Raw genomic sequence first — 14,850 nt, 5'->3', positions numbered from 1 at the left:
AGATAAAAGGGAATTTTTTTTTTGTTTAAAAACTAGTTAGGTAGGTATGTTTTCTACTAGTTTAAAATTAATTATTTTTTCCAATTGCTGCAGTTGGATTTGTGACTAATTCGGACAGTTGAGCCTTCTCTTACAGTTCCAACTATACCTTGCAAACGAAGAAGTTGGGCAACCTCCGGACGGATCATTGTATCCACGTGTTATATGAACACGGTTAGAATTTATTCATAAATTTTTGAATAACCATCATTTTTATCCATACCTGCTCACGAGTGAGCAGGTATATGGGTTTCCCATAATAATCCTTATTATTATTTTTTTCTATATTTATACTTTTTACACACAAATAAGATATATATTATTTTTAAACCATTAAAATCTTAATTATTGTTTAAAATATCACAACATATGATACAATGGATAATAAAGAAAAAAAAGGCCATTAGGAGAAATTAGTAGTAGGATTCTAAGAACGGATAAAATAAAAAGAATATTTACTATTTCATTTTAATCTATTAAAAATTATATATGTGAGTATTTATAGATACCTGCAGGTTATCCAAAATCCGTATAATTTAACGGGCACCCACTTATTATATCCATAATATTTTGGATAAGAAAACTTAGTATCTATATATATCTGCAAATTTGCAAGTAATCCCTGCGTACTCGCGGAAACGAATTGAGATAGTAATAACTAAATTAGCTTCATACGTGGTTAGATTTGCACTACAGTAGCAACTGCGTACTACCAAACATACTCTACCAATTGATAAAGGAATGTTTGGGAGTGATCATCTACATATTTCCATAACGTTTTTTTTTTTTATTTTTTATTTTTTTGCCTAAGTCAACTCCTTGAAAAGAAACAATTAATCATATCTTGTACATAGACCACATTTCCACAGCTTAAGGAGATGATGATTAATTTTTTCGTAATTTTGATTCGAGACACAAAGAAAACTCCACAAATAATAATAATAATAATAATAATAATAGTAATAATAATAATAAGAAAAGGAGAGAAATACCTTAACACTATACATTGTATAAATCGCAATAATTCCATTATGCAATAATTTATCTAATTTTACCAAAAATAATGTACATATACTATACTATATATATTTTTATCCCTTTTTTAAAATTTTCTCATAAATAGCTTTAGATAGCTCTTGGCACCAAACAAACCTTAAGTATAAATGTAATTCAACCGCACAAAATTAATGATCTGTCATTAATTTTAGTACTATTTTAAAATTTCACTATCATTAGAAAATAACTATAAACTTTTTAAAAAAACTTTTAACTTGTTAATACGAAGGGGTGCAAATAAATGGGCCAAGCACGATCTACATAGAAAATTTCTCCATGAGGGGTTGCACCTATTCGGCGCCCTAAATCACAATTTTCTTTTTTAATTTTGACCAACTCTCCTACTATTTTTTTTTCCCCAACCTGTTAATTTATTAATAATAATAAATTAACAATCTTAATAATAATACTAACAATACTAATAATACTAATAATGACTAATACAAAGTCTAATGAAAAAATGAAATTAATGGTCACTTCTCCAACTTGTTCTCCCTGATCTTCATATATATATATATATATATATATATATATATATATATATATATATAATGCGTGCACATAGAGAAAGTGCTGGGCATAAAGGGTGAAGGAACATAGTAATGGCGGGGGGCGGCGGAGGAGCGGCAACGACGGAGCTGACGCTGGAGTTCACGCCGACATGGATCGTCGCGGCCGTGTGCTCCGCCATCGTCCTCATCTCCCTCTTCTTCGAGCGTCTCCTGCACCGCCTTGGCAAGGTATATATAAATTATATATATTAAGTTTTTAGAGTTTAACGGTTATTTTATATTATTTAATACGATATCAAAGCAAGATGTTTTGAATTCGAGTCATGTTAAACTCTTGGTATAATTGATTTTTTCATATTTTATTAAATTCTATGTTGTGAACCTATCAAAAAAAAGTCTCGAGTCAATCTAGAAGAGAGAGAGAGAGAGAGAGAGTATAATTAAATATGAAAATACTGCTATCTAGTCTCTACTAGCTTAAACTTTTTAAAAAAACTTTTAACTTGTTAATACGAAGGGGTGCAAATAAATGGGCCAAGCACGATCTACATAGAAAATTTCTCCATGAGGGGTTGCACCTATTCGGCGCCCTAAATCACAATTTTCTTTTTTAATTTTGACCAACTCTCCTACTATTTTTTTTTCCCCAACCTGTTAATTTATTAATAATAATAAATTAACAATCTTAATAATAATACTAACAATACTAATAATACTAATAATGACTAATACAAAGTCTAATGAAAAAATGAAATTAATGGTCACTTCTCCAACTTGTTCTCCCTGATCTTNAATTAAATATGAAAATACTGCTATCTAGTCTCTACTAGCTTAAACTTTTTAAAAAATAATTTTATATTATTTAAATGGTATCATAATAAAAAGTTTTAAACTTGCATTGTGCAAGACTCTTAGTATAATTGATTTTCTCATATTTAATTCAAGAAAAAACTTCAAAAATTCCGCTTGTGGTTTCACTTTTTTTCACTTTAGTACCATGTTGTTTAAAATGTATCAAATTAGTATCCTGTGGTTTATCACTTTATCACTTTAGTACCTTATGGTTTAAAGTATATCAAGTTAGTATCATGTGGTTTTGCACTTTATCACTTTAGTACCCTGTGGTTTCTCACTCTATCATTTTAGTACCCTCTGGTTTAAAAACCACAGGGTACTAACTTGATACAAAATTAAAACCACAGGATACTAAAGTGATAAAGTGCAAAACCACAGGGTATAACTTAATACACTTTAAACTACAGGATACTAAAGTGATAAAGTGAAAAACCACTGGGTACTAACTTGATACACTTTAAACCATAGGGTACTAAAGTGATAAAGTATGAAACCACAGGGTACTAAAGTGATAAAGTGCAAAACCACAGGGTACTAACTTTGATACACTTTAAACCATAGGGTACTAAAGTGATAAAGTGAAAAACCACATGGTACTAACTTGATACACTTTAAACCGTAGGGTACTAATTAAAGTGATAAAGTATGAAACAACAAGGGGGGTCTTTTGAAGTTTTTTCTTAATTCAATTTCACATTATGAACCTATCAAAAAAATCTCGAATCTAAATACGAGAGAGAATGTTAAATATGAAAATATCATTTTTTTTACTAGCGTTAAGCTTTTGATGAAAATGAGATTGCTATGTACGATTTAACTCTCTCTCTCTCTCTCTCTCTCTCTCACTCTCTCTCTTATGCAAATGAATGAAACCATCTTTACCACTTGTTTGGTGATCACAAATGAAGGAAACAAACTTTTTATGAACAAAAATTTGAATTTGTAACATTTCAATTTTTGCTTTGCCATATATAGAGATCTTTTATTTTTTATTTTTTATTTTTAATAGACTTGATTTTCGACTGAATTAACTATGTATAGAGTCTAAACAAAAGACTAATATCTAATCACTTCTCATTCCAAACAGTTGGTTAATTAATTTGAACCCAAATCCAATTCAATTTAAGTTTCATTTGAGTTACCGACGGTCCCTAGAGCAAGTGGCAAAGGACTTGGTGGTTAACACCCGAGATCCCAAGTTTGAATCCTAATTGATTCACATTTCTAGCTAAATTTATTTCTAAATTAAATAAATGAAGTGGGTAGCGTGCTACCTATCTCTCTCACAAAAAAAAAAAAGTTTCATTTGAGTTCATTGAGTTTCAAATTTGTTTATTTGTGTAGTGAATTGATGCTAAACAAAGGTATTTAATTAGTTATAATTAAAGGAATTATATGATAAATATTATCAATTGGCATTTATTTATGTTGCAGGTTCTGAAGAAGAAGAACCAGAAACCCCTTTTTGAGGCCCTTCTCAAAGTAAAAGAAGGTCATTCCCTTCTCCATCTCTCTCTCTCTCTCTCTCTCTCTCTCTCTCTCTTCTTTATTTACATTTTTCGTGCTATTTTATTAAATCTTGTTTAAGTAACGCATTTAAGAGATCGTTTGGTTCGACATGATTATAAATATAATTTAGTTGAAAATACAATAATTATAATTACATGCATCTTATTTGGTTAGATATAATGAAAAATATAACAAGTGTAAAATACTTTGTTAATTGGCTGTATATACGTGGTTGAGAAATGCATTTACGAATTTTTAGTATTTCATATATGGGGTGGTGAGATGATGATCTCTATACAGGAAAAGAAAAACAAAAAAAAAAATTAAATGGTTATTAAGAAGGTAAGTTGCTTCGGGGACTTCCTTTGGAGAGTTGCGTGTGTTAAAAATTACTCTTTTTCAATGCTGCAGTTGAAACTGCGATTAATTTAAGTATAGTTCTAGCTATTACAGTTAATCCTCCTCACGCAGTTGCAATTACGGCGATTGAATTCAAATGCATCAAAATAGAAGCCAAATTTGGATCTGTGTAGAGTTACAGCTACAGCGCAGTTACAATTATGTATAACCAAATAATCCCTTAAGTGAAACACATACACCTGTAATATACCTCTTGAAAACTTAATTCTTTCCGCAGCGCGGATTTAGGAGTACCAAATTGAGGCCCTATTTTGCATTACTGCAAATTTTCCTTTCCTTAAATATTAATTCTATATAATTTGATATGTTGGTTGTCATAGGTGTGCTCGCAACGCAGCGTGACTAAGTGATGAATGACAATATTTTTACTAAGCTTTTGTTTCATTTTACTTTATTTTCTTCGAACAAGTATTCTGAATCCAAAGATTGCGCACGGTTCATCATATCCTATGCAACACAATTTCATGAAGATCGAAAATCTGTTTTCACCAAAAAAATCAAAAGAAACGACTACGCCGGACAAAGTTTCTACTTCTGAGACTCAGAAATCTCAATTTTGTTTTCCTGAGAAAACAAAAGCTTTATATTCTTTTTCTTTTTTTTTTCTTTTTTTTTTTTCTTTTGGTATCGAATGCTTAATTTACTTGAGTAGGATAAAAGCAGAAGCAAGAGCAAACAGACGGCAAAGCATTAAAGCAGATGCATTCGGACAACGCATTCTCAATCAATTTCTTCTTTGTTGGGTTGGTAGTAAATTTGTTTTAAGTTATGTTTGGTGGAAAATTTTTGATGATAGAGTTGATGCTGCTGGGATTCATCTCCCTGCTGATGACGGTGTTCCAAGGGCCCATTCAGAAGATATGCATACCCGAGAAGCTCACCCACAAGTTGCTCCCATGCAAGAGAGAGCCCTCGGCGTCCGCGAAGGCGGCGGTGGCGCATTACGGGGACGCCGTCTTCTCCGGCGCGCTCGGCGGCGTCCGGCGGATCCTGGCCGGCGGAGGGGCGGGGTCGGATCATTGCCAGAGGAAGGTACTGCCCGCACTATATCCGTTAATGATTTATACTTTGTTAAGACAGTGAGCCGTGTGATTCATTCTGTGCTTGAATATTAAAGGTTTGTTTTAATACTGTGTTGATATTCGAACGGAGAAACTTCTATAGTGAAAAGAGGATTTTTTTTTTGGCGAAATTATATAAGGCTAAATTATAGAAAATCTTTCTGTCAAAATTCAAAATTTCACTTTTTTCTCTATCATTTAAAAACCTACACTTTATCCCATTGTAAAATAAAATATGTTTACTTCATTCCTTGCCGTTAGTGATCCGTTAGGATTTCGTTTATAAAATATTATTATATATTTTTTTATGCTAAAAATGCTCTTAACTTTTTCTTCTGTTGCCAAAAATGGTGAGAAGCAAAATGATCATTTTGTCATCACAGTTTACACCGTAACCCTCTGTGACCATTTTTTATTTTACAAGGAGGTAAAGTGTAGGTTTTTAAATGGCAAGAGGGGAAAGTAAAAAATCGGATTTTAATAGAGAGGTTTTATATAATTTATAAATAAACCTCTTTGTTAATATCTGTTTTTTTACTTTCCTCTTGACTTTTAAAAATCTATATTTTGCTCTTTTAAAAAAATGAGAGATGTAAACTTCCGTCCCTTCCGTCAGTATTCAGTTTGGATTCCATTTATATTCTATTATTATATTTTTTTTAATATTCAAAATACCTTTAGAACCCACCCCTCAGCAGTGCTGCCTCCTTCCTCGCCGACAACCTCCTCGTCCATGTTGCCTCACCCTCCTTTGCCGCCTCGTCCTCTCCCACCCCTCCATTCGAGCTTACACCTATGCCCTCGCCCTTCTCTGTTGTTTCGCCCTCGCACACCCCTTCGTCCGCGCCCCCATCCCGACCTCCTTCCCACCGTCGCCAAATAGAAGGGCGGAGAGGGTGCAGGAGGAGCAAGTGGAGCAAGCAGAGTCGAAGCTGGAGTCGAGGGAGTGCGGAGGGTTGGAGTCGAGGGAGCGCAGAGGACGGAGGAGGGGCTGCCGATGGAGGAGAGTTGGGGAGGAGACGTACAGAAAGAGGGCAACTTGATCATTTTGTCGTTATAGTTAACACCGTATTTTTCTGTGAATATTTTTTATTTTTTAAGAGGGTAAAATATAAGTTTTTAAAAGTCAGAAAAAAATAAAAAAACGAATATTAAAATTTTCTTTTCTGTAATTTAGTTTTTTTTTTTTTCTTTTTTTCTTTTTTTTTTTTAATGGTTTGGGCGTGGAAAAATCATATGGCTTACAAAATTGTGTCGAGCTAACGACCTGATCAAAGTTTTGGTCGGACTCTCAAGCTTTTTGGTTTTTAAAATTTGGTCCCCACAGTGCAAATTTGGTTGACCACTTATTCACACAGTGCATAATTACCAGATTTCTTATGGTAATGACCCAGGAGGATGTCCAGTTGGGAGATCTAGGTGAGGAAGTGCGTCAAGTCTGGGATAGATGGGTAGGAAGAATGAGAACACATCCGACCGCAACCGGTCTGATAGGAATTATAGCCTGCTGGTGGGTCTCTTGGGAATCTAGGAATAAAGCGATCTTCGGAACGACACAGAGCGATCCATCAGTCGGTATTTATAAGATTAAGCAGTTGACAGACCTGTGGAGGAAACTTAGTCTAGTAGAGTGACCGTACTATATATATATATATATATATATATATATATATATATTTATTTATTTATTTATTTTTTTTTAATTTTTTTTTTTCCGCCTTTCGTCGAGGCCTTGCTGTCTCTCCCATGTAGCTTAATTCACTCACTGAATGAATGAAGCGGGTAGCGCGCTACCTTTTTCTCAAAAAAAAAAAAAAAAAATTTGGTCCCCACTACATTTCTTTTTTTTTTTTAAGAAAATACTTTAGTTATCTAGGCAAAAATAAAGGGAAACCTCTCAATTATAAGATATTTTGAAATAGAATTCTCAAATTTAACTTCAACTTTTATTCGTTTAGGTTAGAATTAACAGCTCTATTAGTTGTTAATTGATAAAATTTGATTGAATCAGTGATGATTTTAACAAAATTTGCAAATTGATTGACTAAAATAGGTCAGATAAAAAAAAAAGAAAATTAAGAAGGTGTCAACCAAAAAGAAAAAAAAAAACCTATTCTAAATAACTGAGAGGTAATTTTCATATGTATAAAGCACTCTAAAAGCTTAAGTTCTTAATTATGAGCGTGGCATGACTCAAATTTAGAACATCTTTTTTTTTAATATCATGTGAAATAACCGTTGTACTCTAAAAGCTTAAATTATTAGAGAATTATGTTTATATATTTTTATATTTAACATTAAAAATTTCAATTAAACCATATTTGCTTTTTATTTTTTATTTTTGGGTATCTAAAACATGCAGGGAAAAGTTCCATTACTTTCTTTGGAGGCGATTCACCAATTACACATCTTCATCTTTGTTTTAGCGGTCACTCATGTACTTCTCAGCCTAATCACCGTTCTTTTAGGAACAGCTAAGGTAACAATTAATGTAGATTAGCACTTCCTTTTCTTCTTTTTTTTTTTTCCTTTTTTAAAAACTTATTTTTGTTGTTGTACTCATATAATATGCATTGTTTTGGGGGTTTTTTTTTTGCATCTGCCCCCCTAAAAAAATTATTTTCACAAATAGCTCCATCAATTTTATAATTATAATTCTGGTCCTATTCCCGCCACGCAGGCGCCATATAAATGCCACGCGAGTAGGCTGGAGATGTTGGAATAAGTTGAATACGATAATTCATTCACTGTATCTAAATATGGTGAATAATTTACCGTCTCTATTATATTATACCGGTTGACCACGAGGACAATATAAGTAACACTGGACTCCATCCTTCTCGCATGGCGTTTACGTGGCGTCTGCGTGGCGGTGATAGAACCAAAATTATAATTATAAAATTGGTGGGACTATTTATGAAAATAAATTTTTTTTGAGGGGGCTTGTTTTCGCGTTCGCGCGATAAAAGCGCTTCTATGCATGATTTTGCACCTAACATCTTATGCTGATCATTTTAAGATGCACATGTGGAGACACTGGGAGAATTCAATTCAGAATGAGGTTGAAACTGGTATGTATGGTTATGCATGATTCATTTCATATATCCTACGTACTATCGAAATATTTTTACTTCATTCGAAATTTTTACTTGAATTTGCGAAGAATTATCAACCTTTTACCCGAGTTTCAGTTTGTTTCATCTGCATTCCATTTCAACATTTTAACAGAGATGTTGAATATAAATAGGGATATATAATATCTAATATACCTCTCAAAACTTCCTAAATATTTTATATACCCCTTGTATATTTTTTCGTTATTAAAAAATAACTTCGCTAGCTATTAGTACCTGTTAAGTCATATCAGATTAAATTCGAATTAAATGCCTACCAAAATTTTAAAAAAATAGCTAAAATGCCTTTTTGGCCTCTAACTTAAGGGCAAATAAGATAAGTTAACGACGGTAGGAGGGTATATTTAAAAAGGCAAAACGTCAAAATATTTTTTTTGTCCCTAACTTAAGGGCAAATAAGAAAAGCTGATGATAACAAAAAAGTATATTTAAAAGGGCAAAATAGTAATTTTGCAAAAATAATGACTGTTCCTAACATTTCAGTAACAGAATTTAACTCTAGTAGGAGTATATTTCAAATAACTTGAAATATTAAAATAGTATTTTTAATATTAGCCATCTAAGAGAGATAAATAGAAAAAACCATAAACTTTCCAGGAGAATATAAACAATTATTCCTATAAAATATAAAAGCACCATCTTTTAGTAGCTTCTTAAGTTTTAGAGAAAAATAGTTATTTTATATAATTTAACATACTAAATTTGTGCTGGGACTCGTGACAACACTGTTTGCAGCTGCTAACAAGATCACTCATGTGAATCAATTCGAATTCATCCAAAAGCGCTTCAAGGATTACGGAAAATTTTCGACAACAATCGGTTGGTTGGTAGGAGCCAAAATTCTTTCCAAGTTCATTAACTGCTAATATAAATTATTCTGATTAATCTGCCAAAAAAATTACTGCATATACTGACATAAAAAAGCTGATTTTCTTCTGTTTTCAGCATGCTTTTTTCAAGCAATTCTATGGATCTGTTACTAAATCGGACTACACTACGATGAGACTCGGTTTTATAATGGTAAATATACGCTTATAAATCGCGACATTGCGTGCGTGATCATTTTTAGTTATTAATCGATCGAAAATCATTGTTCCTGATCTTTTTCTCTTTTTTTTTTCAGAATCATTGCCCAGGGAACCCAAAATTCAATTTCTACAACTACATGATCAGAGCCCTCGAAGCTGATTTTAAGAAAGTTGTCGGTATAAGGTTGCGAACTTCTTATCATGGTTAATTTCTCGTTCCTTTAATTGTAAGTTTTTCTTTTTTCCCCTCTAAGATATTTGTGCGCATCAGCATCAGCAGCAGCTGCTGATGTGCTTGCATTAACATTCAGTATGTTCGATACGAACAATCAAATTTATCTTGCTTTATTATCAATGAGCTACGAAAACTCGCAGCTGCTCCTAATTTTGGGCGGCAAGTTGGAGTACATTATCACCCAGTTGGCCCATGAGGTCGCGGAAAAGCACTCCGCCATCGAGGGCGACTTAGTCGTGACTCCATCCGACGATCTCTTCTCGTTCCACCGCCCTAAGATCGTGCTCTTCTTAATCCACTTCATCCTTTTCAGGAACGCGTTTGAAATCGCATACTTCTTCTGGATACTGGTAAGCTGCACAAATCTTGCGACTTCGCTTAGTTTCTTTCTGGATGAGAATAGTTAATTTCTTGAACAGCATACAAAAGTGCTAAAAATTTCGCGCAGACGACGTACAGTTTCCATCATGCATTATGGGGAAAGTTGGTTACATTATCCCCAGATTAGTCATCAGGTGAACTTCCTGATATACGTAAATTCGTATGTTTTCATGTTCTTAGTTCTTATTTTTATTCTTGTTTGTATTTTTTTTTTCAGTGTCATTGTGCAAGTTCTCTGCGGCTACAGCACTTTGCCTCTTTATGCTATTGTTACTCAGGTGAGTTCAAATATCAAATTTGTCTTTTAAAAGCGCGATTTAAAAGGTAACTTAAAATCGCTTACGACGAAATGTAAAACATGAAATGAAAAAGATGGGGAGCACATTCAAAAAGGCGATATTCGATGAACATGTGCAAGAGGGCCTTGTTGGTTGGGCTCAAAAGGTCAAGAAGCGCCGCGGAAAGAATGTCGTGGCCGGTGAAGGAGTTCCGATGAGGAGCCTCGGCGATCATCAGGAGGCGACGAGCGAGAAAGGAACGGCGAAATTGATCCAAGAGGAGCGCGTCGAAAACTCGGTGATTTGAATTGAATGTATGCTAAGAATAAAGCTTGTGATATGTTCATTCTCTCTTGTAACTTCTTGGTCTTAATGTGTGTTACTATATTTGAGAGTTGTGGTGTGAGCAAGAGATCTGATTAAAAGATTAAGCATGTAATGTGAGTGTCTTGTGCAAATATGTTGCTTTAGTTCATGTTCTTTGTGTCATTTCATACTTGTTTAGTGGGGTATATCCCTGTTTAATCAAAAAAAAAAAAAAAAAAAAAAAAAAAAAAAAAAACCTTATTTCTGATTTTTTGTAAAAATTTTTATTTATGGAAGTCTCAAGCTCGAAATCTAATCACTTCATATTCTATCTGAATTTATTTTTTTAAAGAGTAATANAAAACCTTGTTTAGTGATCTCTGCTTTTTGAGAGCCCAAAATGCTGTTGGTCCTCAAACTGTGAGGCTCCTAACACTTTAATTCTCGAACGTTAATTCATTACAACAGTCTCACATCGAATAGAAACAAAATTGTGATTGGATATATAAAAGATTATGAATTTTAATAATAATCGGATTACAAACAGGATTAACAAGTTATGTGAGATTCTAGGTGTGGCTCCTACGGGTTCAAGAGGTGGCTCTGTGGTGTAGCACTTTACCCTACATAGCATTTAGCTCTCACATCTCTGATACCAACTGTAACAACTCGACCTGTTAACAATAATAACTCGTTGGGCTCAAATTATTACCCCAAAATACTTAAGCCCAGTTATTATTAGGGTGTGAGACTTCATATATTCGGATGAGAATTCTTTTCCATCCGATGTGAAATTATTGGAGCGTTACAGTGGACATTTTAGTCCTCAAACTTTTTAAATTATAACGATATCCTACTTTATCATGCAATAATAACTAAAATGCTACATTACTCTTATGTTAGTAATTCATCAATACATATTCAAAAAAGAGTTACGGGACCTTATTCCAACAATTCAGAAACTTCACCGACTAAAGTGTCATGCATCTTATAATTCGAGACATAAATTATGACAAATAGAAGTTCGAGGCCTAACCAAAAGCGTAGTTTACTCAAAAGATTTATAGACTTTCTTTCTCGGATGCCTGGTTGAATGCTAAAATAAACTTCCGAATGTCAAATCAAAACTTTGAATTCTTACAAAGTAAGAAAGTAAGGTCCATTTTAATGAAAAAGTTATTAATGCTTTTTCGTACATCTCCATCATCACATCTTGTTAAAGAATCAATAACTTCAATTAGTAGTAGAAGGTTTTTTTTTTCTTTTTTTTTTTTTTAACATGGTGGCAATGGTCCATTCCTATTGGTTGATTGATGGAGATATGTATCTACCATACTTGGTGAGCAATCCATCTCAAATTCTCAAAATCAATCATTCGACCAAACACCATTTTGATCATGGGCCTTGCTATTCCCCACAATGAAATGGTCCAAATCCATTTATAAGCTTTTAAATTTTTGGGTGGGGACCCAATTTCCCACATTAGTTGCAATAATTCAAGTGTAAATTAAGATAACTTTGTAGGCATCTATCTGATCACCTGCAGCTGATTCTGAACTTCTGATTCAGATCAGGTCAGAATCTGCTATCCAGTTAAGTTTTTTTTTCTGTCTGGGGCCTTGTTCAAATACATTCATTTGATTCAAAAAAGTCGAAAGTTTAATGCTTTGTTTAATTCATGTAAATAGTTGAAAATACAGCGACATTTTTTACGAAGAACCAAGAGTTTTCTTTTTCTTTTTTTTCTCCCTATTTTCAAAAATACAATCATGTTACATAGACAAGAAGATATATTAGTGCTTAAGATATGTTGTCGTCGAAAAAATCGAGACCGTCAACATCTTTTCATTTAGCTTCGCTATATGTAGCCATCATACGCTGGCTGAAACTGACCAAACACATTGTATGTGACGCGTGCATAAAAAACAAAATATGTCATACTTTATATTACACATATTTTGCAAATAAGATATGAGAATATAGTTATTTTTTTGTAAAAAAAAAATATGTGTACAGAGTTGCTTTAGCTGGAGCTATTTTCTACAAGTACCTCAAAATACTGTCCTTATATATTATTAATATATTCGTGTACATAATATAAAATTTTTTTGATTAATTTGTATATTAAGTTTAAATCGAAAAATTAGCATATGCCCCGAATGTATAAAACGTAAATGAAAAATAAATTTTGAACACTATTTTTTTAACAAATCAAACAAACAATAGTTTTTTTTTTTCTCTATTATTAATTATTGTCGTACTTGGTACAAGAAATTTTTTTAAAAAAATATATATGTAATTTTCATATATAAATTTTTATTTTATGGGTGATATTTGTCACATTAGATATTAATTTTAGATAATAATAATAATAATCATTAAATACGCGTAAGGTTTGGCGTATGAGTGTACGTATACGGTATTTGTGGGATTTTGTCGTTTGTGTTATTGTTTCCACTCTCGCACGTGGGAACGTGACCCACCCTCTACTTTTGTACGTACACGCCAGCCTCGCACGTGAGAGCTACCAAACGGTGCCACGTGGACGAGACGTGAGGACCACAAGCGGTCACACGTGTGTGACCAGGACCAACCAGGTGGGCCCACGTGTCACGAGATCGACAAACGTATCAACGTACGTACGCACTCTGAGAACGATCCGTGGCCGTCTCAGTCGAGAGGTTAAAAAAAAAAAAAAAAAAAAAACAAATTGAAACAACAGATGGTGAAAATGTATGGAAAACCCCCTCACCTATACGACATGTTGACAATGGTGCCTCAACTTTTGTTTCTTTAATTGTGACCCCTCAACGTTCTTTTTTTAAAAAAAGTTTTTACATTCAATAATGTTAAATTTTTTGCCAAATTTACTGACTGTACTAGTTATTAACTGCTAATTAGTCAAATTTTTATATATTTAAAAGTTATTAAAGTGGTTAAATTTACTAAAACTAGTAATACATTTGAAAAGAATTTCGTATTTTTTTCACTAAAATTATTTCAATAAAAAGTTAAGCGAATCAAATTTAATTCTATTTTTGGCTTCTATTTACCGCTCCATTTGGGGTGGATTTGGGTGAGAGTGAGGTTTTGGCAAATTTTTGGCGAATCATAGCGGATCAAAAGAAAGAAAAGGTATCCCACTTCCCACTCTATTTATTTGGCGGATCAGGGCTGATTTAGGACGGATTATATTTTTCTATAATTTTAGTTTTTATTGACCATCGGATTCAGAATGGGTCGGGACTGGAGTTCCACCAATCCAGATCCATTTGTATCTGCAGTCATAAGTTCCATGAACTCAACATTGTGCCCTATCGAACAAAAATCGATTGGCTAGTTTCTGTACAATTATGAGTGCGAGATTAAGCGATCTCGTAACTACACTGCCAAACTAAGCACAAACGACAATGACTTTTGGGGATCGTGAGTTCGACCTCTTATATTCATGCAAACAAATAAAGCTCTTGAACTTCTAAAATTATATCCCTCACATTGTATATATAGCGGTCAGATATATAGAGTAGAACTACTATGCTATCAGAAGTATAGAGAATCTGGTGCTTCCGACTTTTTGGCCCGTAGATCAGCCCCTCTAATTATTTCAAACCTTTGGATTAATACTATTACCCTGTGGAGACCACTCAACCTTAGGGGTACTATTCAATCCTAGAAGGGACCGCAATCATTCCAACTGTACAATTCTTGATCCAAGAGTCAAAAAGTCATAAGCATAAAATTCTTTATGCTTTCGATAGCATAGTAGCTAGCTCTATACATATACATAGTTCGGCTACTATACTTTTATGAGTATGATCGCCCTCGTACTTATAAGTTATTTTTCGATAATAGAGTTTCTGAAGTGATGATCCATAGAGTTAAACATTATCTAGATCATTTAAAACTTGTAGAAATCAAATTTCATAATTTTTCGATATCATTTACCTTACAATCAAAAGGTCACAAAATTAATAATTTTTAACGGTCGATATGAGATACTTATTAGTTTAATGATGTAAAGAATTAGAATATATTG

At 33.2% G+C, this 14,850-nt stretch overlaps 1 pseudogene; it reads left to right on the top strand.

The window, feature by feature from the left end:
- On the top strand, positions 1,698-10,983 carry LOC109726231 (annotated as a pseudogene).

The sequence above is a fragment of the Ananas comosus genome, linkage group 21, assembly GCF_001540865.1.
Source record: "Ananas comosus cultivar F153 linkage group 21, ASM154086v1, whole genome shotgun sequence".
In the NCBI taxonomy this organism is placed as follows: Eukaryota; Viridiplantae; Streptophyta; class Magnoliopsida; order Poales; family Bromeliaceae; genus Ananas; species Ananas comosus.
Note: the sequence above shows the minus strand (reverse complement) of the source record. Positions and strands in the feature narration are given on the sequence as shown.